General features: G+C 49.0%; 1 pseudogene; it reads left to right on the forward strand.

Annotated features, from left to right (window-relative positions):
- The window catches only part of LOC112899537, a 100,569-nt pseudogene extending 79,244 nt beyond the window's left edge, over positions 1-21,325 (forward strand).
- The last annotated feature ends 3,129 nt before the right edge of the window (positions 21,326-24,454 follow it).

Consider the following 24,454-nt stretch of genomic DNA (forward strand, 5'->3'; position numbering starts at 1 on the left):
TTGAATAGTATAGTTGCTTACCTAGAATGGATAATCAACTAGAACTTGAAAGCTAAAATTTGAAATTAAGGGTTTACTCTTAGTTGCTTTTAGCTGAACACTATACCCAGAACCCTAAAAGCCTTCATAAGTCTAGTTACATGGCTAAGTATACCATGAAACGGGTAAGCCTTGCTGAGTATTAGAATACTCAGTCTTGTATTGGGACTTTTGTTCAGGTAATCCCCCTGAGGAATCTGCTCTACTTGTACCATGGCCTTATGCTTTGCCCGATGGTTGGTCCGTGGAATGGGACCCATCCCCGGCCAACACTGATCATACCGAGTGATGTCATGTCAGGGCTTAGCATGATGTCCGTACTGGCGACGTGTATAGTTGTCGCATTTCAAATTCCGCTGCCGTAAACTTGAGAACTTGCAACTGGTTTGTAATAACTTTTATCAGTTTGGAAACTTATGCTACTTTGAGACACTCTTGTACTATAAGTGCCTGTGATGTAAAATATGATGGCAATTGTATCTCTGGACTCGCCTTCGTGCGAGGTACCTTGTTGATCCTGCATTCGGTGGTTTATCGGGACGTTACCCGACAGGCCAATGGGTTACACCGTTTAAAGTATGTTGGAGCCCTTGAGAGAGGACTTGCGTACTTGAGCCAGTGTAATTCAGCTTAGTTCTGCCACAATTTTGCCGACTTCCCTTGCCTACATTGTTCCATTTGCCAGAGGCTGTTCACCTTGGAGACCTGATGCGGTTATGAGTACGACTGGGCGTGGATGATGCTCGGTCCTCCAGATTTTCATGGGCCGCCGGGGGCGCACCGGACACCGCGCGACATGCGGTGCTCTTCCGACCACTGGACCCTACCTCCGGCTGAACCATTTCCAGGGTTGGCAGGCCGTTAAGCAGAAAAGATAACTCTTCCCGAGGCCCCCGCCGGCGTCTCCGGACTTCCTAACGTCGCCGTCAACCGGCACGTCCCGGCTCGGGAAATCTTAACCCGATTCCCTTTCGGGCAACACATGTGATCGCGTTGTCAGCTAGGGTTACCCCGTCCCTTAGGATCGGCTTACCCATGTGCAAGTGCCGTTCACATGGAACCTTTCTCTTCTTCGACCTTCAAAGTTCTCATTTGAATATTTGCTACTACATATTGACTTTTCGTAACCCAGTGCTGTGCTTTTAAAAAGGTGCATGCAGAATAGAACAACCTACATACTGCAATAATCTGTCATTGGCTGCCTACTTTGGTTTGAGTGTTGGTCTGCAACACAAATTACTATGTCATTGTGGAATTTATAGATATTTAATGTTTTCTTTTGTCTGGCCATGAGATCACTCTGTATTTTCTTGTATGTTATCCGCATCTTTTACATAACATGTACTAAACTACTAATGATGGATTTGGTTGTGCAGATGAAGACTGGATGTGTTGCACTTGTACTATGTTTAAACATAAGTGTAGATCCACCAGATGTAATTAAAATTTCACCTTGTGCAAGAATGGAGTGCTGGATATGTAAATGTTTATCCGAGTGTATATTTCCAAATTTCTATTTAGCTGAGAAAAAAGATACAATTATCTGCATCTGATAAATCTGTTTTGTCTTTGATGTTTGTGGAATTAAGCTCATCTTTATATGAGTATGCCTTGCGAGTTAGGACGCACTGCAAAATGAACTTCTTTTCGCAATTTGATTGAAACTGTGACTTTTGAACCTTTTGCTTTTCTCAGTGCCATATGAGGGCATATTGTTGACTAGATGTCACCGCAACAATGAAACTGTCTGACACCTAGTGTTTCCATCTGACATTATTTGCTTCATTTTAGATGATTTTATGCGTCTATCCTATGGTTGAATTTGTATAATTGGCATTCGGTCGTAGAGGAATTAAAACTTTGTAGTGTAAGAATTCTTGGAAAATTGTTTGTCGAGAAAGATGGAAATTCACTGGATTTTAGGCATGTAATTCATATTTGTTGATAGGTTTGTACTTAAATACTGTTATTCCACTCGTGAATGGCCTTGAGATCTTCATAGATTTTTTGTTCCTTTCTTTGCAGATCCATTTTCTATGGCACCTCCTAAAGCCCTTGAAAGTATCGGAAAAACATTGCACTCACAGTATGAGCGCTGGCAACCTAAGGTGAGGAACTTTCGTTCCAGTTTAACTTCTGTGGTACTTTGAACTTTGATGTTGATTGTTTGCATCTTCATGTCCTAAATCCTAACGTCACTTGCAGGCTCGTTACAAGCTTCAGCTAGATCCAACAGTGGAGGAAGTTAAGAAGCTCTGTAACACTTGCCGCAAATATGCCAGATCAGAGAGAGTCCTTTTCCATTACAATGGCCATGGAGTACCAAAACCTACAACTAATGGTGAGATTTGGGCGTTTAACAAGGTAAATGTTACTAATACACTGTGTTGCTTGCTGCATGTATATCATTGGCGTCTCATGACATGGTCTATTTTACATTTTGTTGCGGAGTTATACACAGTATATTCCACTTCCAATCACTGATCTTGATTCATGGCTGAAAACACGCTCCATTTATGTTTTTGACTGCTCAGCAGCTGGAATTATTGTGAAAGCTTTTCTAGAGGTATGCTATATGAATGCATGTTTCTCTTATTCTTAAAGTTGAAGGTAATAACAGTGATTTATGTGTCTGTTTTGTTTTTGTTCCTGAATTGTCAAATTTACGTAGTGACTTCTTTTTTTTTTTTGCTTCAGCGCCTCGACTGGAGTTCTAGCTCCTCTGCATCTTCACTGAAGGATTGCATTCTTGCTGCCTGCGAAGCACATCAAACTCTTCCCCAGAGTGCAGAGTTTCCTGCTGATGCGTTTACGGCTTGCCTCACAACACCCATCAAGATGGCATTGCACTGGTTCCTCCCCAACCCCCCCCCCTCCAATCACTTATCTGCTATTCCTTTTTCTAACATTCTGTGCTTACACAGGGTCATGCCTATAAACTGTGCAGGTTTTGTAAACGATCACTACTCCACGGTTCTATGGATCATTCTCTTATGAACCAAATTCCCAGAAGGCAAAATGACTGTAAAACTCTTCTTGGAGAGCTGAATTGGATTTTTACCGCTATTACACACACTATTCATGGAATGTTTGTGACGCCCTGAAAAATTTACCAAATTAAACTATTCGCTAGAGTGTTTCGATCAAAAACCTAATTGTCGTCAAAGCCGTCCACACCCTAACCCTCTCCGTTTTCCCCGCCATCCTGACAACCGACACAAACTTGACCGCCGTCCCATCCCGCACCGCTCGGCGGCCTGTCGTCCACGCGTGACCGCCCGCCGCGATCGGCGCCGACGCAATCCTCCTCCCCTTTCCTTTCTTGCTCTCCCCTTTTTTCTTTTTTTTCTTTCTGTCTCTCCCATTTCTTTTCTTTTCTCTTTCCCCCTTTCTCTCTTTCTCTTTCTTTCTTTCTTTCTTTCTTTCTTTTCCTTTCTTCCCTTTTTCCTTTTCCTTTCCTTCTTTCTTCTTTCCCCCTCCTCCCTTCTCTCTCTCCTTCTTTTCCCCTTGCCACGCACCCGAGCGCTGCCGTGCGCCGGCCCTGCCCGCGCCGCGCGCGAGCCCTGCCTCGGCCGTGCCGCGACGCACGCGCACGCGCGCCGCGCCGTGCCAGCCGCCGCTCGCGCACCCGCCCTGGCCCGCGCCCCGCCGCGCCGTGCGCGCACGCGCACGCCCGGTCCCACGCGTGCCGCGCCGCCCGCCGCTGGCGCTCCGCCCCGCCGCGCGCGCCGTCGCTTCCCTGCCCCTGTGCCGCACAGCGCCCGGCCCCCCTCCTCCCCCAGGTGGGTGACGCCGCCCTCGTCGCCCGCGCCGCACGGCGACGGCCGCAAGCAGCCGGAGCGCCATTAATGGCGCCCCGCACTGCCCGCCAGCCGCCACCACCCGGTTTCCCTCCTCCCCACTGCCTTCCCCTCTATAAATCGGCCCCCGCGCAGCTCGCCTTTCCCCCACGGCCTCGGCCACCACACGGCCTTTCCCCCCCAAGCCGCAGCGCCGCCGCCGACCACAGCTCTGCCGCCGCTCGCCGCCCGCCGTCGTCCGGCCTCCTCACACCGCCCCGGCCCGAGTTGAGGCCGGGAATCAAGCCCCCTCCGTCTCCCATCCCTTTTCCCCCAGTCCCGAGCCGCCATCGGGCCCTGGACCGCCGGGGGATGGCCGGCGCAGGAGCTCCCCCCCCCCTCCTCTGTTTCCCATGGGTAGAGGAGGAAGAAGGGCAGTTTTGCCCAAAGACCCCCCCCTCTCCATCTATTTCCTATTTACCCCCCCCCTTTTTACTCCCTTTTGCAAAAGAAACCCCGCTCTTCCTATTAATTCGAACCAAACCCCTCCGTTACATAAACCTAAATATACCCGACACCCTTTAGCAGGCCCTGAGTATTTCTAGGATTCGCAAATAGGTCCCTGCTCCCTCCGGATAATTGCGAATAAGCCCCTGGACCCCTGTTTAACCACTGAACCCCTCTTTAACTCGTCATTTTATGCGCCAAACGACCTCCGATCAACCCGAAACTTTACCACACCCTTTCTAGTATAGTTCTAACCGTGCCATTAAGAAACCACCCAAAAATATTAACCCTATCTCCATGACTAAATTATTTCCGATTCAAGCCCAACGATAAAAGCTTTTAGTTCTCTCGCTTGATTGTGTGCCTGTTTGTTTGCGTCGTAGGACACGGAGTGAACGAGGAAGGTCCCGACTGTGATCAAGCGAACGAGGACCAGTTCTGCGACCCCGAACCCGAGGGACAGTGCTTCGATCAGGACCTCCCGCAAGGGTTTGATAATGGCAAGTTCGATCTCGCCCTTTGATGCATGTTTATGTCCTAGTTTCTATCAACACCACCCATTTGCCTGTTTTAAAAAATTGCATGTGTTTTGTTGGCTGGAAACATGGTAGGATAGCCACCCCTTGATTTGTGATAACCATTCCTTGACCACCGGATTTTATAAAGAAAACGTGTGCGTGTGTAGGAAGGATAAAATGTGGTTTTGAAAGACGAGTTAGACGGGATGGATGGCATTTCTATGTGATTTGCCGTTGGTGTGCTCGTACCTGTGTGGTTGAGCAAGGAAGGGAGATATCCGTCTTGTCACCCCTAAGGACCGAGTTGATGTGTCATCTCAACTAGCTTCCTGTCGTGCAAACCACTTGACCGTTGAATGGGCAACGGCTTAGCATAACCCCACTAGTTAGTCTGATAGCCATCAGGAGAGCTGAGAGCAACGGGTGATCAAGGAGAAGGGATAAGCTCTGTGTGGCTTATGCCCCGGTTAAACCTCGGAGATGGGTCGAATGACCCCTTGATGGATCCCGTGGTGGTTGGTCAGGTCTAGCTAAGGTGGGTAATGGATTTGTTGGGATCTGCACCGACACTAAGGTGATCGTGCTGTGGTACCCCACCTGTGGGTAAAGTTGCACACCTTTGCAGAGTTCAAATCTATTCGAATAGCCGCGCCCACGGTATTGGGCAAGTTATGGTGTGGTCACATAACTAGTGTTTCTCTCAGGGAAAGGATTGGGCTGGTGTGAGTTGTTTGGAAAGTGTCCGGCAGTCGTGCCGTGTGCTACGGCGGACGGGGAGTCCGGTAGCAGCTTAAAACTTGGAACCTGTGTGGATCAACATAATATGCTCCTTGGTACTAGAAAACTTGCTTTGAAAATGATTTAAACGAACCCTTGCATACAACCGAGTTTTCCGCAAATAAACCATAACTTTATCCTTGGATTACCCTGTGCATTTAATTCTGCTATACCCCCCCCTCCGTGGGTGTGATTGGACTTGCTGAGTACGTTTGTACTCACCCCATTCTTACTTTTTACAGCAGAGGATCCAGACTACCTCCCCGAAGAAGTCGAGTAGGGTTTCGTCCTGCACCCAGTCTTGCCTGTGGTTAGGGCCACCGTTGGACTCCCGCATGGCGCAAGACTCTGATGACCCTCTTTTCGTAGCTAGTGTAGTAGTGTAGGTTTTAGTTGTAATCCTCGCGATAGTGGCGCTTCACTGCCCATTACCGCGTAGAGTTGTACGGTGATGTACCATCTGATGTAATAAAAGTGTTATCAGCCTCCTAGGACTGATAAAGCATCACTTTTAAGTCTTCCCTGATGGGGGGACGCTTCAGGTGGTATCAAAGCCGTAGGACGTGACCCTAGGAACGAGACCCTATCTCAGGCCCCAGAACTTGTTCTGACTTAGCTCTTTTCCTGCACAAACACTCACCACTGGTCTTTGCCCTGTTCCAGATGGCTGATAATGGATGGGTTGACGGAATCTGCCACGTAGAACCTGGCCTTCCTAAGTTATTAATACTCAGCCTGGAACGTATCGGAGTCATGGAACCACCAGAGTGTGCCTACCGAGAATACACCTCCAAGGGCATCCTTCGGTGCGACATGATGGTCTTTGTGGGAAAAAGCACTCGCTACCCTGATGTGGACCCCTGGTTCATCTCCACCTTTGGCTTTCGCTTCCCTGACACCTACCGAAAGGCCGCCCGTAAAGCCCTGCGACGACTACGTGTGATCTACAAGCACCACCTTCAGTGGACTCCTATGGGATTTTTCCCACCTACTGAAGGAAGAGGACGTACTTGGATCGCCCGGATGAGAGGACTCGAAAGAGAAGAAGAAGACCTAGAAGATACGGTCTCCCACCTATCCATCTACCTTACCGGCTTGGATGAACTCTACCGCGAACAGGCGGCGCATCTGTAGCAGCTAATCCATAGGGCAGAAAAGGCAACCCAAGAGCTGGAAGAGCAACGGGTGAGGGCCGCACGTGCTGAGTATTCCCTAGCCGCCCTCCAAGCCCAGATGCAGGGATATGAAGACCGCAGAGAACTAGGTGGATGGGTAGAGGAAGAAGAGGAACCCGAGGAAACCCATTGGGATAAAGGTACTCAGACCGAAGATGAGGTGATGGATCGAAGCCTCCCAATAAAGAAGCGCCCTATCAGGATTGGGGAAGAATCCCCATAATAGGAGTAGTACTCTGAGCTAGAACCCTACCCTAGTAACCACGTACCTTTGGAAACTATACCCCCTCCATGTTGCAATAATAAATGTTACCTATCCTTTTGTACCTGTGCAAGATTTGTTTACCCTGTCCTTGTTTCAGATGGCTGAGGAAGGGTGGACTCAGGGCAATTGCCAAGCTGCACCTAGCTTTCCCAGCCTTTTGATCGACGCCCTGGAAAGCCTTGGCGTTACGGAACACCCAAGGTACTACAGCAGAGAGTACGAACACCATGGTACCCTCCGCTGCAGGGTGATCCTGGTCATCGCCAGGAGCAACCGCTACCCCGACATCCAGCTTTGGCAAGTGACTGCCACAGGGTTTAGGCATCAAGACACCTACCCCTTGACCGTCACCGCCTCACCAGTGAGGTTCTTCCCGCCGGCCATTAGAACCCCAGTTTGGGAAGCACGCATGAGAAGTCTGGAACGACGTCGCCATGAAGAAGGTCCTCTGTACCAAGTGGCTACTTATCTAGCCGCCTTGGACCAACTCTTTGATGAGCAAGCCAACCTTCTGAGAGAACAGACCCATCGAGCCGAGCAGGCGGAGCTCGCAGTAAGACTGCAGCAGATCCGAGCCGCCAAAGCCGAGGCAAGGGCCGCAGCCGCGGTCAGCAGCGAAGCAGTCGCCCAAGAGAGCCTCAGGCAGGCCCGAGACCGGCGTATGCAAGAATGGACCCAAAGTGGAACACCGGTCCCGGCAATTGGAGAAGACCATATTTTACTCGGGACGCCCGTCATAGGATGGGGACCCCTCTTTGGAAACAACAAGCCCCACCCGAGAACCCTGAAAGTTCTGCTGCCATTGAAAGGGATGCTGCAGCGCAACCCTTGACAGATGGGAACCCAGAGGACGGCGAGCAAGGATTACCCACACACCCCGCCCTAGAAGAAGGCACGCCTCGCAAGTAAAATAACCGATGCCGCCCTAGCGATGTACCTCCAGCCTCTTTTGCTTGAGCTGTGCCCTTAGGCGTGACCCCGGACGAGTAGTACGAGACCTAGCTTTACCCCCAAGCTGTACCCCCTTGCAGTAATAAAGTTGTTTGTGCTTGTTGTGATGATGTGTGCTGGTTTGTTGTGTGCTGTTTATGTGATTACCGGCAGGAGGTAGATTCTGCCTTATATACGAATTAAACAACTTAAACATCACATAATCGCAACCCCAATCTACCCAATCAACAGGTGACTCCCCGGAACGTCGCGAGGGCCTCTCGTAGCCGGAACCCCGCAACCGCTGGTGCCGGAGCACAGCCTGTTGAACAAGATCTTCCCCAGGGAGAACAAGAAGTGAGTCAGAACCGAGGAGAAAACCAAGGAGGAGAGCAACTACCACCACCCCCACCCCTCGGAAACTTGGCGCAGATAATCCACAACCAGACCCTTATACTGGAAACACTGACCAATGCCCTCATTAACCGACAGCCACGAGGGTAGAACATGAATGACAAGCTGACAGCTTTCCTAAGAACCAAGCCGCCCACCTTTGCCGGATCCTGCAACCCTTTGGATGCAGATGACTGGTTGCGAGTAATTCAGAGGAAACTCGAACCGTTTGAATGCCAGGACCGAGACAAAGTCCTTCTGGCAGCTCACCAACTCACCGGAACCGCATTAGCTTGGTGGGAGAATTATTGTGCCGCAGCCGAGGATGCCTCTACCATCACTTGGGAGGAATTCGTGAAGGAGTTCCGCGTTATCACATCCCTTCGGCCACCATGAAGCGCAAGGCGGATGAATTCCGCGCACTGCAGCAAGGAAGCATGACGGTGGAAGAGTACACCCACCGGTTCATAGAATTAGCCCGATATGCACCGGAGGAAGTGAACGACGATGACAAGAAACAAGACATGTTCAAGAAGGGACTAAACCCAGAACTCCGGACCTTGCTTACCCCTCAGATCTATCCTGACTTCAATACCCTGATGAACAAGGCCATCCTTACGGAAAGGGCCAAAACCGAAGAAAGGAAGGATAACAAACGCAAATTTCTGGAAAGTAAGGCCCGCCAACAGGACCGATTCCAAAAGCCGAGGAACTTCAGCTACACTGCACCAAGGTCTCAGGCCCCAATGCAGTATAGGACTCAGTCGCAAGTGACAGGATCACGGGCCCCTGACACACAGCTTAGGAGCCAGAGTACCACGAGGGCCCCGCAGAGCAATACAAGCCTAGTCGCCTCCGACAACAACAATGTTAGGGCCTGTTTTAACTACCGTGAGACAGGGCATTTCATCGCCAATTGCCCTTATGCCAAGAATAAGCCGGCTACATCAGCCTTCTCCAACACGGTGAATGGACCCAGGCTAGCCCTGACCGGTGCCAACCAAGTGCCCATCTGCAACAACGACAACAGTCAACAGATGAAGCAGCCCAGCAATCATTCGGACGAGCCCGCGTCAATCACATCGATGCGCAGGAGGCTCAAGAAGCTCAGGGCGTAGTGCTCGGTGAGTACCTAGTCAACTCAGCTCTGGCAACAGTACTATTTGATTATGGAGCATCGCACTCGTTTATATCTTCAAGCTTTGTGGAGAAACACAAAATACCTATAGTACTACTAAAAACACCCCTATTAACCCGGACGCCTGGAGGCGACATCAATTGTCAATTAGGTTGTCCACGGGTAAGGATCAACCTAAGTGGGGTAGAATTTCTAGCAGACTTGGTAGTACTTAAGTCTGAGGGGATAGACGTGATCCTTGGAATGGACTGGTTAAGCCGATACAATGGTCTCATAGGTTGTACTGACAAGGTGGTACACCTAACCAACCCCGAAGGAATACGAGTAATCTGCCATACCCGAGAAAGTGAGGTTAACCCGATGGTGTTTACCATAGAAGCCAAGCCCTTAGAAGGAGTCCCGGTAGTAAACGAATACTCAGATGTCTTCCCCGAAGAACTTCCCGGTATGCCATTCCCGGTATGCCACCGGACAGGGATATAGAGTTCGTCATTGACCTTATCCCGGGGACCTCCCCCATAGCCAAAAGACCCTACAGGATGGTAGCCTCTGAGTTGACAAAATTAAAGAAGCAGTTAGAAGAACTGCAACGAATTGGCTTCATCAGACCAAGCTCGTCGCCCTGGGGAGCCCCAGTTCTGTTTGTCAAGAAGAAAGATGGGAGTATGAGGTTGTGTGTAGATTACCGGGCACTGAATGAGGTTACCATTAAGAATAAGTACCCCCTCCCCAGGATTGATGACCTTTTCGATCAGCTAAAAGGAGCCAAGTACTTTTCCAAGATCGACCTAAGGTTGGGATATTTTCAGCTCAAGATTAGAGAAAGTGACATCCCTAAGACAGCTTTTGTCACCCGTTACGGGCAGTTTGAGTTCACCGTAATGTCCTTCGGACTAACCAATGCCCCTGCCTATTTTATGAACCTCATGAATAAGGTATTCATGGACGAGCTAGATAAGTTTGTCATAGTCTTTATCGACGACATACTTGTCTACTCCAAGAGTATTCAGGAACATGAGCAACACTTGCGGGTAGTATTGGAAAAGCTGAGAATACATAGGCTATACGCCAAGTTTAGCAAGTGTGAATTCTGGCTGGAGAGAGTAGCTTTCCTTGGTCACATTCTGACCGCGGAAGGCGTAGCAGTGGACCCAGAGAAGGTCGAAGCAGTCTCCAACTGGCAGCGACCGACTAATGTTAGTGAAATCAGGAGTTTTCTTGGATTAGCTGGGTACTATCGGAGATTTATCGAAGGATTCTCCAAGATAGCCCGACCCATGACAGAACTTCTTAAGAAGGAGAAGAAGTTCGCCTGGACAGAGTCTTGTGAAAGAGGTTTTCAAGAATTAAAGCAAAGGTTGACAACTGCCCCCAGTGCTGACCCTGCCAGACATTCATCGGGATTTTGTCGTTTATTGTGACGCATCCCGACAAGGATTAGGATGTGTGCTGATGCAAGACAGGAAAGTCGTTGCATATGCCTCCCGCCAACTCAGGACTCACGAGCAGAACTATCCGACCCATGATTTGGAATTTGAGGCCGTAGTGCATGCCCTTAAGATTTGGAGACATTACTTGATTGGAAATAAGTGTGAAATTTACACCGACCATAAGAGTCTGAAGTATATCTTCACCCAGCCAGATTTGAACTTAAGGCAAAGAAGATGGTTGGAGTTGGTCAAGGACTACAATTTGGAAATTCATTATCACCCCGGGAAAGCAAATGTGGTAGCCGATGCCTTAAGTCGGAAATCCTATGGGCCCAGAGATGACCATCTGTGCGAGGAAATGGCACGATTAAATGTGCACATTGTTCCTCGAGGTTCCAGCCATGTGCTGAACATCCAATCAACACTAGAGGATAGAATTAGAGAGGCTCAAAGCTCGGATCAGGAGTTAATAAAGATCGGCAAACAAACTGGAGAAAGTAAAGCACCGGGTTTCAGAGTAGACGATAAGGGAACGTTGTGGTACGGGAATAGGATTTGTGTACCCCAGAATGGAGACTTCCGGCGGATAATCATGGATGAAGCCCATAACTCGGCCTACTCCATCCACCCAGGATCCACCAAAATGTATATGGACATAAGGCAAAAATATTGGTGGAATGGGATGAAGGCGGATATCGCACGATTTGTGGCTCATTGTGATACTTGTCAAAGGATCAAGGCCGAACATCAAAAGCCAGCAGGACTATTGCAACCCCTACCCATTCCGGTTTGGAAATGGGATGAGATAGGAATGGACTTTGTAGTGGGTCTACCTAGAACACAGAAGGGACACGATTCTATATGGGTGATAGTGGACCGACTCACTAAATCGGCTCATTTCATACCCGTAAGGACTAATTACGGTGGAGAAAAGCTGGCAAAACTTTATGTGGAAAACATAGTAAAGTTACATGGAGTGCCTAGCAGGATTGTCTCAGATAGGAGAACCCAATTCACCTCTAGGTTTTGGAAAAGCTTGCATCAAGCCATGGGCACCAAGCTGGATTTCAGCTCCGCATATCACCCACAGATGGATGGTCAAACCGAAAGGGTAAACCAGATTATGGAAGATATGCTGAGAGCATGTGTCCTGACCTATGGGAAAGATTGGGAACAGAGTCTGCCTTATGCAGAATTCTCGTACAACAATAGTTACCAAGCCAGCTTGGGCATGTCACCATTCGAAGCTCTCTATGGAAGGAAGTGCAAAACACCCCTAATGTGGTCGGAAGTCGGAGAACGTGCCCTGGTGGGACCCGCACTTATAAAAGAAGCAGAAGAAAAAGTAGCAGAGATCCACGAGAAATTAAAAGCAGCCCAATCCCGGCAAAAGAGCTACGCAGACAAGAAAAGGCGAGAAGTGAGTTTCAACCCAGGGGATTTTGTTTATCTCAAGGTCTCACCTATCCGAGGGACCCGAAGGTTTCAAGTACAAGGGAAGCTAGCCCCTCGGTACATTGGACCGTACCGAGTTCTGAAGAAAGTCGGAGCCGTAGCATACCGATTGGAGCTACCAAGAGAAATGGCAAATATACACCCAGTGTTTCATGTCTCGCAACTAAGAAAGTGTTTGAGAGTACCCGAAGTAGAACACGTGCCAACAGAGGCAATAGACCTGCAACCAGACCTGCGATACCAGGAAGTACCGGTCAAAATTCTGGACACTGTCACTAGGAGAACAAGAAACTCCGAAGTACGGATATGCAGGGTTCAATGGAGCAGACACGGAGTAGAGGAAGCAACTTGGGAGCGTGAAGAGGCCCTAAAGAAGGAGTTTCCACATCTGTTTAGAAGCCAGTCGAATCTCGAGGACGAGATTCATTTTAAGTGGGGTAGGTTTGTGACGCCCTGAAAAATTTACCAAATTAAACTATTCGCTAGAGTGTTTCGATCAAAAACCTAATCGTCGTCAAAGCCGTCCACACCCTAACCCTCTCCGTTTTCCCCGCCATCCTGACAATCGACACAAACTTGACCGCCGTCCCATCCCGCACCGCTCGGCGGCCTGTCGTCCACGCGTGACCGCCCGCCGCGATCGGCGCCGACGCAATCCTCCTTCCCTTCCCTTTCTTGCTCTCCCCTTTTTCTTTTTTTTCTTTCTCTCTCTCCCATTTCTTTTCTTTTCTCTTTTCCCCTTTCTCTCTTTCTCTTTCTTTCTTTCTTTCTTTTCCTTTCTTCCCTTTTTCCTTTTCCTTTCCTTCTTTCTTCTTTCCCCTCCTCCCTTCTCTCTCTCCTTCTTTTCCCCTTGCCACGCACCCGAGCGCTGCCGTGCGCCGGCCCTGCCCGCGCCGCGCGCGAGCCATGCCCCGGCCGTGCCGCGACGCATGCGCACGCGCGTCGCGCCGTGCCGGCCGCCGCTCGCGCCCCCGCACTGGCCGACGCCCCGCCGCGCCGCCCGCCGCTGGCGCTCCGCCCCGCCGCACGCGCCGTCGCTTCCCTGCCCCTGTGCCGCACAGCGCCCGGCCCCCCTCCTCCCCCACGTGGGCGACGCTGCCCTCGTCACCCGCACCACACGGCGACGGCCACAAGCAGCCGGAGCGCCATTAATGGCGCCCCGCACTGCCCGCCGGCCGCCACCACCCGGTTTCCCTCCTCCCCACCGCCTTCCCCTCTATAAATCGGCCCCCGCGCAGCTCGCCTTTCCCCCACGGCCTCCGCCACCACACGGCCTTTCCCCCCCAAGCCGCAGCACCGCCGCCGCCCACAGCTCTGCCGCCGCCCGCCGCCCACCGTCGTCTGGCCTCCTCACACCGCCCCGGCCCGAGGTGAGGCCGGTAATCAAGCCCCCTCCGTCTCCCCTCCCTTTTCCCCCAGTCCCGAGCCGCCATCGGGCCCTGGACCGCCGGGGGATGGCCGGCGCAGGAGCTCCCCCCCCCTCCTCTGTTTCCCGTGGGTAGAGGAGGAAGAAGGGCAGTTTTGCCCAAAGACCCCCCCCCTCTCCCTCTATTTCCTATTTACCCCCCCTATTTACTCCCATTTGCAAAAGAAACCCCGCTCTTCCTATTAATTCGAACCGAACCCCTCCGTTACATAAACCTAAATATACCCGACACCCTTTAGCAGGCCCTGAGTATTTCTAGGATTCGCAAATAGGTCCCTGCTCCCTCCGGATAATTGCGAATAAGCCCCTGGACCCCTGTTTAACCACTGAACCCCTCTTTAACTCGTCATTTTATGCGCCAAACGACCTCCGATCGACCCGAAACTTTACCACACCCTTTCTAGTATAGTTCTAACCATGCCATTAAGAAACCACCCAAAAATATTAACCCTATCTCCATGACTAAATTATTTCCGATTCAAGCCCAACGATAAAAGCTTTTAGTTCTCTCGCTTGATTGTGTGCCTGTTTGTTTGCGTCGTAGGACACGGAGTGAACGAGGAAGGTCCCGACTGTGATCAAGCGAACGAGGACCAGTTCTGCGACCCCGAACCCGAGGGACAGTGCTTCGATCAGGACCTCCCGCAAGGGTTTGATAATGGCAAGTTCGATCTCGCCCTTTGATGCATGTTTATGTCCTAGTTTCTATCAACACCACCCATTTGCCTTTTTTATAAAATTGCATGTGTTTTGTTGGCTGAAAACATGGTAGGATAGCCACCCCTTAATTTGTGATAACCATTCCTTGACCACCGGATTTTATAAAGAAAACGTGTGCGTGTGTAGGAAGGATAAAATGTGGTTTTGAAAGACGAGTTAGACGGGATGGATGGCATTTCTATGTGATTTGCCGTTGGTGTGCTCGTACCTGTGTGGTTGAGCAAGGAAGGGAGATATCCGTCTTGTCACCCCTAAGGACCGAGTTGATGTGTCATCTCAACTAGCTTCCTGTCGTGCAAACCACTTGACCGTTGAATGGGCAACGGCTTAGCATAACCCCACTAGTTAGTCTGATAGCCATCAGGAGAGCTGAGAGCAACGGGTGATCAAGGAGAAGGGATAAGCTCTGTGTGGCTTATGCCCCGGTTAAACCTCGGAGATGGGTCGAATGACCCCTTGATGGATCCCGTGGTGGTTGGTCAGGTCTAGCTAAGGTGGGTAATGGCTTTGTTGGGATCTGCACCGACACTAAGGTGATCGTGCTGTGGTACCCCACCTGTGGGTAAAGTTGCACACCTCTGCAGAGTTAAAATCTATTCGAATAGCCGTGCCCACGGTATTGGGCAAGTTATGGTGTGATCATATAACTAGTGTTTCTCTCAGGGAAAGGATTGGGCTGGTGTGAGTTGTTTGGAAAGTGTCCGGCAGTCGTGCTGTGTGCTACGGCGGACGGGGAGTCCGGTAGCAGCTTAAAACTTGGAACCTGTGTGGCTCAACATAATATGCTCCTTGGTACTAGAAAACTTGCTTTGAAAATGATTTAAACGAACCCTTGCATACAACCGAGTTTTCCGCAAATAAACCATAACTTTATCCTTGGATTACCCTGTGCATTTAATTCTGTTATACCCCCCTCCGTGGGTGTGATTGGACTTGCTGAGTACGTTTGTACTCACCCCATTCTTACTTTTTACAGTAGAGGATCCAGACTATCTCCCCGAAGAAGTCAAGTAGGGTTTCGTCCTGTACCCAGTCTTGCCTGTGGTTAGGGCCACCGTTGGACTCCCGCATGGCGCAAGACTCTGATGACCCTCTTTTCGTAGCTAGTGTAGTAGTGTGGGTTTTAGTTGTAATCCTCGCGATAGGGGCGCTTCACTGCCCATTACCGCGTAGAGTTGTACGGTGATGTACCATCTGATGTAATAAAAGTGTTATCAGCCTCCTGAGACTGATAAAGCATCACTTTTAAGTCTTCCCTGATGGGGGGACGCTTCAATGTTCTTCCTCAGGGTACGGCATCTAGGAGATAGATATAATGCTTTTGTGAAAAACAAAATCAGAGATAATTTGAGTTAAAAATAAATGTCTGCCTGTATTGGGTTTATGATAAAGTTTCACTGTGCAGATCTATTCCAAAGGCTTTTCAGGCAAGATCTTCTGGTTGCTAGTCTCTTTCACAACTTCTTGCTTGCTGAAAGAATCATGCGATCAGCAAATTGTTCTCCAGTTTCTTATCCATTGCTACCGCCGACACATCAACACCATATGTGGTAGCTAACCTGACTAGTCCTTGTGTTTTTGCATTAGCTGTTATGTGCATTTTGTAACTTGCTAAATCTCAGGGACGCATGGGACATGGCTGCTGAGATTTGCCTATCCAAGCTTCTTCAGTTGATTTCCTATCCAAATGCAGACTTTCATGTTTTCTACTTGTTACTTAGCCCTTTAAGAAATACAAAGTTTGTGTTAATTTTATTTTGCCATTTGAATATAATCACGTAGGTACAGCCAATTTATCTGTCTCCTAATTAAAACCAGCCAAGCCCATTTTTCACGGAACAACTGATGGCTTTTGAAGTTTGGTTTGATCAAGGTTCTGAGGACAAGAAACCCCCCTGAACAGTTACCTATAGTTCTTCAGGTAAGACATTTCAATGTCCTTTGTAAAACCCAGTTTAACTATGTTAGCATTTTTGAAGTACCCCATTGCAGTTCTCTTCGCTTCTTTAATTTTCATTTAGTAAAATGTTTTGCATGATTTCCCCTTAGTTATCCTATCTACTATATTTCTTCTCTTGTTTCCCTTTCCTTCTTACATCTTGTGTTTTGTGCAGGTCCTCTCTAGTCAATCACATAGATTTAGGGCGCTTGTTATGCTTGGAAGATTTCTTGACATGGGACCATGGGCAGTTGATTTGGTTTGTAGTTGAGCTCTTCTGCATGTACCTTTTTCACAAGTGTTTGTTATTCATGTTCTGAGGTGCCTAAACTTCTTTGCATCATTGTTTTAGGCCCTGTCTGCCGGAATTTTTCCTTACGTGCTCAAACTGCTTCAAACAAGTGCAATGAAGTTGCGTCAAATTCTTGTGTTCATATGGACAAAAATTCTCTCTTGATAAGGTATGCAATTTTCTTTGAAATCTTTTCAAGTTCTTTTGTACTGTAAGGTTCAGGCGTCTAACCTTTATACTTTTTCCCCGAATGACAGTCATGCCAGGTTGACTTGGTTAAAGATGGAGGGGACAAATTAAATATTTTATCAGGTTTCTTGACAGTTTGGATGCTTACCTGGAGCAGCGTGCGATGGCTGCTTTCGTTTTAGCAGTTATTGTGGATGGGCATAGGAGGGTTCAAGAGGCCTGTATTAATGCGGGTCTTATAGATGTTTGCCTGAGACATTTGCACCCTGAAAATCCTCATGATGCACAGACAGAACCTTTGCTCTTGCAGTGGCTTTGTTTATGCCTTGGCAAACTTTGGGAAGATTTCCCTGAGGCTCGGTTACTTGGTCTACAATCAAATGCTCCAGAAATTGTAATTGGTTTGTTATCAGAGCTTGCCTGAGACATTTGCACCCTGAAAATCCTCATGATGCACAGACAGAACCTTTGCTCTTGCAGTGGCTTTGTTTATGCCTTGGCAAACTTTGGGAAGATTTCCCTGAGGCTCGGTTACTTGGTCTACAATCAAATGCACCAGAAATTGTAATTGGTTTGTTATCAGAGCCACAGCCTGAGGTACGTTGCCTTCGTAGTTTACTTCACAAGATATTTAATAAATATTTGGTCTTGCCAGGTCAGAGCTTCTGCTGTTTTTGCACTTGGGAATCTCCTGGATATGGGATCTACATCATCAAATGGTGTCGATGATGATTCTGATGACGACAGAAAGTTAAAAGCTGAAATACATGTTGTTCGAAGCCTCCTGCAGGTCTCTTCAGATGGTAGCCCCCTTGTTAGATCTGTGGTTGCTATAGGTATGTGCATTAGAAAAATATATCGTTTTTCATAGGACACCCCTTTTATTGTGTCTACCATAGTATATTATTTGCAATTTTTTGGAAACCAATTTGAGTTGACTTTATGTTTTTTCCAGCGCTTACTCGGTTTGCATTGGGTCACAATAAGTATCTCAAATCTGTTGCGGCTGAGTATTGGAAACCTCAAACCAATTCATTGCTGAAGTCACTACCATCACTGGCCAATATAAGTAGTCCAAACAACGTCTACAGTCCCAACAACATTCTACAAGGCAGCAGTGGCCTTGCTTCTCATATTGGTCCTGTGTTAAGGGTTGGCAGTGATAGCAATGCCACTGGTCCTGACGGAAGAATTTTTACGAGCAGCCCAATTGCAACAAGTAGTATCATGCATGGCTCTCCCCAATCAGATGATTCTTCCCAACACTCCGATTCAGGCATATTACTGAAAGAGAGTGCAAGTAATGGTGGTCTCAGTTACAGCAGATCGAGGCCTGTTGATAGTGGTATTTATTGTCAATTTATATCCACTATGTGTTCTGTTGCTAAAGATCCTTACCCAAGAATTGCAACTATTGGTCGGAGAGCACTGCCCCTTATAGGTGTTGAGCAAGTGGTCATGAAAAATAGTAGATTTAACAGTGGAGGTACACATCAAGGAGAGACATCTGCACCTCCATCAAACTTTGGAATGGTGTGCACTTGGTTGTTCAGGGAAAGACTAGAATTATTGAATCAAGTCTTCCAACATTTTGCAGAAAACTTCTCAATTGCATTTAGGACACCTCCTGTTAGCCCCCCTCAGCATGATTATCTTATAGGTTTACGCCAAGTGTGTTCTATGGGGTTCAAGCCACATCCTATGAATTCGCCTGAGGGCCTAGCTGATCCCCTTTTAAGCTCTGCTGGGGCTCCCAGTAATGCTGAAATAAGTATACTTCCCCTATCAACAATCTACAACTGGAGTTGTGGTCACTTCTTTAGGCCACTTTTAACTGGTTCTGATGATAATGAAGAAGCTAATGCTAGAAGAGAAGAGAGAGAACAAATTGCACTAGATTGCATCGCTAAGTGCCAGCGATCATGTATGTGGACAGACGCATTGATCTGCATTACATTATTGTTATTGATATTCTTGCTTATTTATCTGTTGTTGTTTTTTCTTCTTGGTCACAATGGAATAGCAGCTTGCAAGATGACAAGCCAAATTGCTAGTTGGGATACAAGGTTTGGGTTGGGTACAAAAGCATTATTATTGTTGCCATTCTCTCCGATCGTCATCGCAGCTGATGAAAATGAGCAAATAAGGTGAAATTGTTATTGCAATTAAAAATCCCAGTGCTTGAAATGCACTGCTGCAGTTGTGCTAAAGTTCTGTCTAGCCACGGCCCTACGCCATCACCGACATGCATGCGGGCCCGAGGGCCATGCTGGCCTGCCATGCGAGCTGCCACGCCAGCGTGGTCAAGGCTCGCCGGCCGCGCCATTTGACCGGCGTTCCTCGCGGGCGGCGGGCCGGGCTCACGCGAGAGGACTCGCCCCTGAGTGTCACCGTTGCACGGCGGACTTGGCGCACCACTCGTCGCGACCAATGACGGCCGGAGCATCGCCGGCGGCGAGCGGCGGCACACGGGCGGCGGCTACGGCGAACGCGCTAGAAACTCAGGTGAACAAGGCGGTAACGCATGCGCACGAGCGGTAGGAGCTCATCACGGGCTCGATTGCGAAGCTGGACGGCGGGAAGAAGCACCGGGGAGGGCCGGCGACGGAGAGGCGGCGGCGTTCAAGCTTGGGGAAGAAGAAAGCGGTGACAACGATGGCGATTCCGGCCGGAGCGGTGCACGGGCGGCGATGGGGCTTGGGGTGGAGGCTGATGGGGTCTCGACTCTCGAGGGAGCTGCGGGCGAAGCGAATCGAGCGGGGATGGAGGTGGGGAGGATTAGGGGCGCGTTTAGATGAAATTAAGCCAATTTTAAGCTTAATTACGTCCGTAATCGCGCAATTGTTACAGGAACCAACATCAGGATTCCAATAGTGCTGGCTCACTGGGATCCTGCCGTATGGGGTCCCAACCCCGACAGGTTTGATCCGGAAAGGTTCGCCAATGGCGTTGCTGGTGCCTGCAAGCCCCCACATATGTACATGCCCTTTGGTGTCAGTACCCGCACCTGTGCCGGCCAGAACTTAGCCATGGCTGAGCTCAAGGTTGTGCTGTCACTCCTGCTGTCAAGGTTTGAATGCGTGCTTTCTCCCAAGTACTGAAGTACGTGCATTGCCCAGCGTTCAGGGTGACCACTGAGCCTGGGAATGGGGTGCCTTTGATTCTTAAGAAGCTTCATTAAACCAGTTTATAGTAGAACTTTGTACCGCCCCTTCTTGTATCAGTTAGGCTAGCTGGTCTGTATATCTTAGGGAAGAATTGTTGGAATGTCACTGTATGACTTGTGACTCTCTTGCTGTCATACCTCTGCTTGGTGCAATGTGTGTATTAGGCAAAGGCAAGTGATAGAAGCAGAGGCTTGTTGCTGTGCTACTCAATTTAATAAAATTTAATTAAATGAGTAACTCACTAATTTTTGTGTATTTTTTTAGTCTCCTGGACCCACTTCTGACGACAAAATAACATGCACAACTCACTAAATATCACTGACAGTTGGCACGTCATATGCAACCCCAAAGTTCCCCGTGATGTAGTACAGCTAGGTCATGTAAAGAAGCTAGGAATAAGAATATGACCATCATATCATCTCTAAGCAAATTCGAAAGAAGAATGCAAAATTGAAAAGCTCCATGCCCAAGACTCGAGAAACACTGAGTGCGTTGATCAAGGTATTTGATCTTTCTTGCTTTACAGAAATTAAAGCTCAGGGCATTCTAATCTTATAAAGAGTTAAAAGGTTTACTTTTCCAAGCAAAGCTACAAGTCGATCTCCTAAAGATAGGCCTGCCGAGGTTGTAGCCGCTAAATCCAAATTAAGAGCTGGGCCGCCCGCTACGTATGCTGACCATGTGTTTGACAATGAGATGAACATTGCAATCAAAGAGACTGAGACGAGTTACAATCTTTTCATGTTCAGAGATGCCTTGAGGTCTGGGTTCTATGACCTCCAATTGGCTAGAGACGAGTACAAGCTCTCTTGTGGTTCAGCAGGCATGAACCGTGATCTGTTGTGGCGGTTTATGGACGTCCAGACCAGGCTCATCACCCATATTTGCCCACACTACGCTGAGCACGTTTGGCAAAAGATCTTGAAGAAAGAAGGCTTTGCGATAAAAGCTGGCTGGCCAGCTGCAGACACCCCGGATTCTACTCTTGAGGATTGCAAACAAATACTTGCAGGATTCTATATTTTTGATGAGGAAGCTGCTTCAGAAGCAAGAGTCTGGTTCCAAGAAGCCCAAGAAGGTAGCTGTGTCTGTACCTCCATCAGAGGAAAAGAAGTTGAACATTGGCCTCATATATGTCAACGAGCACTACTCTGGCTGGAAAGAGCAGTGCTTGAGGGTGCTGTAGTCCAAGTTCGACAGCCATACACTAACCTTTGCACCTGATCAGGAAATTGTTACAAAATAGATGACAAAGAAAAACGAAAAAGAACCGATCAACCAAGAGGACACGAGGATTTAACGTGGAAAACCCTTCCAAGGTAGAAGGGAAAAACCACGGGTTCCAAGGTACAAGGGAAAAACCACAGGCGCCAGCTAGCAGGACTTCACTATATCGAGTGCGGTTACAAACGCCGGGGATTTACAATGATCTTTTTTTTTATCCCGAACGGTGGCTTACAAGAGGTATATATATAGAAACCCTAATCGACCTACGTGATTATACGTGTGTAGATGATCCCGAACGGGCCTCCGCTTCGCTACGTCCGAAGTCGGCCTTTATACGTGTGTAGATGAATTTGGATCACAACTTAACAAACTCCACCTAGAGACAAATTCCTTCTTGTAGCATAAATCAAACCTTCACCCAAAACATAACAAAGAAAATACCTTCGGCGCCAAATAACCTCTTGGGCTAAACAATTATACCAACTAAGCTTGAGTAGAGCTCAAACTTAGCAACAGGAACTGGCTTTGTCATCGTATCAGCAGGATTATCATGAGTGCTTATCTTGTTACCTTTAGCTTACCTTGTGCAATCACATCATGAACACAATGGTACTTGATATCAATGTGCTTTGTCCTCTCATGAAACATCTGATCTTTGGTGAGATATATAGCACTTTGACTGTCACAGAATAGGTTAATGCAAGAATCATCTCCACAAAACTCAGCGTACAATCCTTTCAGCCAAACTGACTCCTTACATGCTTGTAACACCCTAATGTAATTTTCCCAAATTTTAAGGAATTTATTTGGGCTTAAATAAAATTTTCAGGGTTTTCCCTAATTTGTCTTGCATTTAAAGTAATTTTACAACACAAGAAAATAAAATTTATTGTAAGGTCAACATGTTTGTGCATTCATGCTGGAGCATTGTTTTCCTTGTGTTGAGTTTATAAGGTTTGAATTCGAATTTGTTTGAATTCAAATAGTTTTGTTTGAGTAGTTGAGTATAGAAGAGGAAAAGGAAAGAAGAAGAAAGAGGAGAAGGCAGCCCAAATCCTCTACCAGCCCGGCCCACTCACTTCTCCCCCTCTCTCCCCCTCGGGCCCCTTTCCTTCCCCTCTCTCGCGTGGGCCGCGCCCCGGCCCAGTTCCCCCTCAGCCCGCGCCCTCTCTTCTCTCCCACTGACCGCCCGACCCCACCCGTCGGCGCCTCCCCTTTCTCCTTCCTCCCAACGCCCAATTCCCCCTCCTCTGTTTCCTTCCCCGCTGGCCGCGCTTCTGCACCTTGGGTCCACCCCTCTGCCCTGCACCCGAGCCCGCATTCTGGCCGCGACCGAGCTTCCCCCTCCTCTCTAGAACCTTCGCCACTCGAGCCAGTGTCGCGCGGGTCTGTTGAGCCGATCCGTTTCCTCCGCGCGCCACGGTCCCCGCCGCGCTTCCCGCGCCCGCCGCGGGCACGCACGCCCAGCCTCTGCCCGGCCCTTAATTGGCCCCCTCACACACCCCTGGACCCTAACCCTCTGAAGCACGCGAGCCCCAGTCACCGCCGCCTCTGCAGTTGCCCCTCCCGCCGCTCGGGTTCAGGTAAGCCGCACGCCGCCGCTGCGAGCAATTGCTCACCGCCAGTAGGCTATGGGCCGAGCTGACCCCCTACACGCCTTCACAGGACCTCCACGCGTCGGTTTCCGGTGATCAGGAGCTCGGAGACCCTCGGCAGCCGCCCCTCCCACGAGCCCCGAACGCCGCCACCGCCGGCCCGCCGTCGAGGTCATCACGCCGCCGCGTTCCAGACTGTTCCGCACCTTGGTGAGCACCACAACTTTCCCCCGGACCTTTAGCGCTAGCTGTCGTGGATCGTAGGCCACCGTAGGCACGGGACCGCGCGCACGCCGGCGAGCTCTGTCGACCCGAGCCTCCCTTGCCGTGGTGTGAGCCGTTGCGACCCCCGCGGACCTGCGCCAACTGCCCAGGTGGATTACGCGTGTCGCAAGCATCCTCCCGGGCCTGATCCCGTCCGAAATAGGGCCCGGAAGGCCGAGATCGGCCATCTCCAGCGAGTCGCCGCCGCAGGAGTGGTCGCCGGCGAGCAATAGCCGCCCCAGGCCCCCTTTTCCTTTGAGCCGTCCGTCTTCGATCTAGCGCACCGTATTGGAGCCGAGGTAAGAGATGGTCCGGAGCGTAGGATTAAGATCCAATGGCTGTTAGGCGCGCGTACCCCTTCGCGTAGTAAATCTAATCCGAACCGATAGATGGCGATCCAAAGGCCCAGATTAAAGCGTATCGGTTCGGTCTTGCCTTTTTGCTAAAGAGCCCCTACCCTTTTGAGGAATTAACCCGCCGTCCATCTCTAGTTTAAAAGTATTCGCAGATAGGTCCTTTTTCTTCTCGTTTAGACCCCTGAGCTTTCCGGTTTTTGAACCCGCCGTCCAAGCCCCGGGTTTTCACGTGCTAGCCCCTGTTGTGATACCCTAGGTGTCAAATTGTACCATAATATGTATGAAATATAATGCATATGTTGATTTGTATAAGGTTGGATGTATTTGTGGCAATAAGACCCTATGTGTAATTTTATAAAAATATGAGTCCTTTTGTGCAAAATGCACAAGTTACAAAAGTAATTTTCAAAAGTTACTAGGAGCCAAATTATAAGAATGCAAGTAATCATGGCTTACCTGGAAACTTGCATTTAGGCCCAAGTTGTGTATAAAATATGTAACAAGGACAAATCTTTATGAAATTTAAAGTTAGTCCAAAGTTTCAAAATAAAGATGCATACTTTGAGTTTTGGAGTTCAAACCCTAAAGCAAAGTTGTAGAGCTTGAAAAGTTTTACAACTTTCATTTTGAACACTTTTCCTTTTGAGCCCTAGTTTAAAAGTTATCGCTGGTTTACAGACAGGTCCCTGGAATTTTGAAAAATTACATTTGGGTCCAGTCGTCCCCAACCTTCTTTCTTCTTCCTCTGGATAATCCTCTCTGCTCCCCTGCTTCACTGTTCCGGCGCCGCAATTCTTGAAATTCAGACCGCGGCAGTGCGTTCCCCCTTGCCTCTCACCCTCATGCGCCTCCCCTAGCCCTGCCCGCCGCTTT

This window comes from Panicum hallii, chromosome 7, assembly GCF_002211085.1.
Source record: "Panicum hallii strain FIL2 chromosome 7, PHallii_v3.1, whole genome shotgun sequence".
NCBI classification, from domain to species: domain Eukaryota; kingdom Viridiplantae; phylum Streptophyta; class Magnoliopsida; order Poales; family Poaceae; genus Panicum; species Panicum hallii.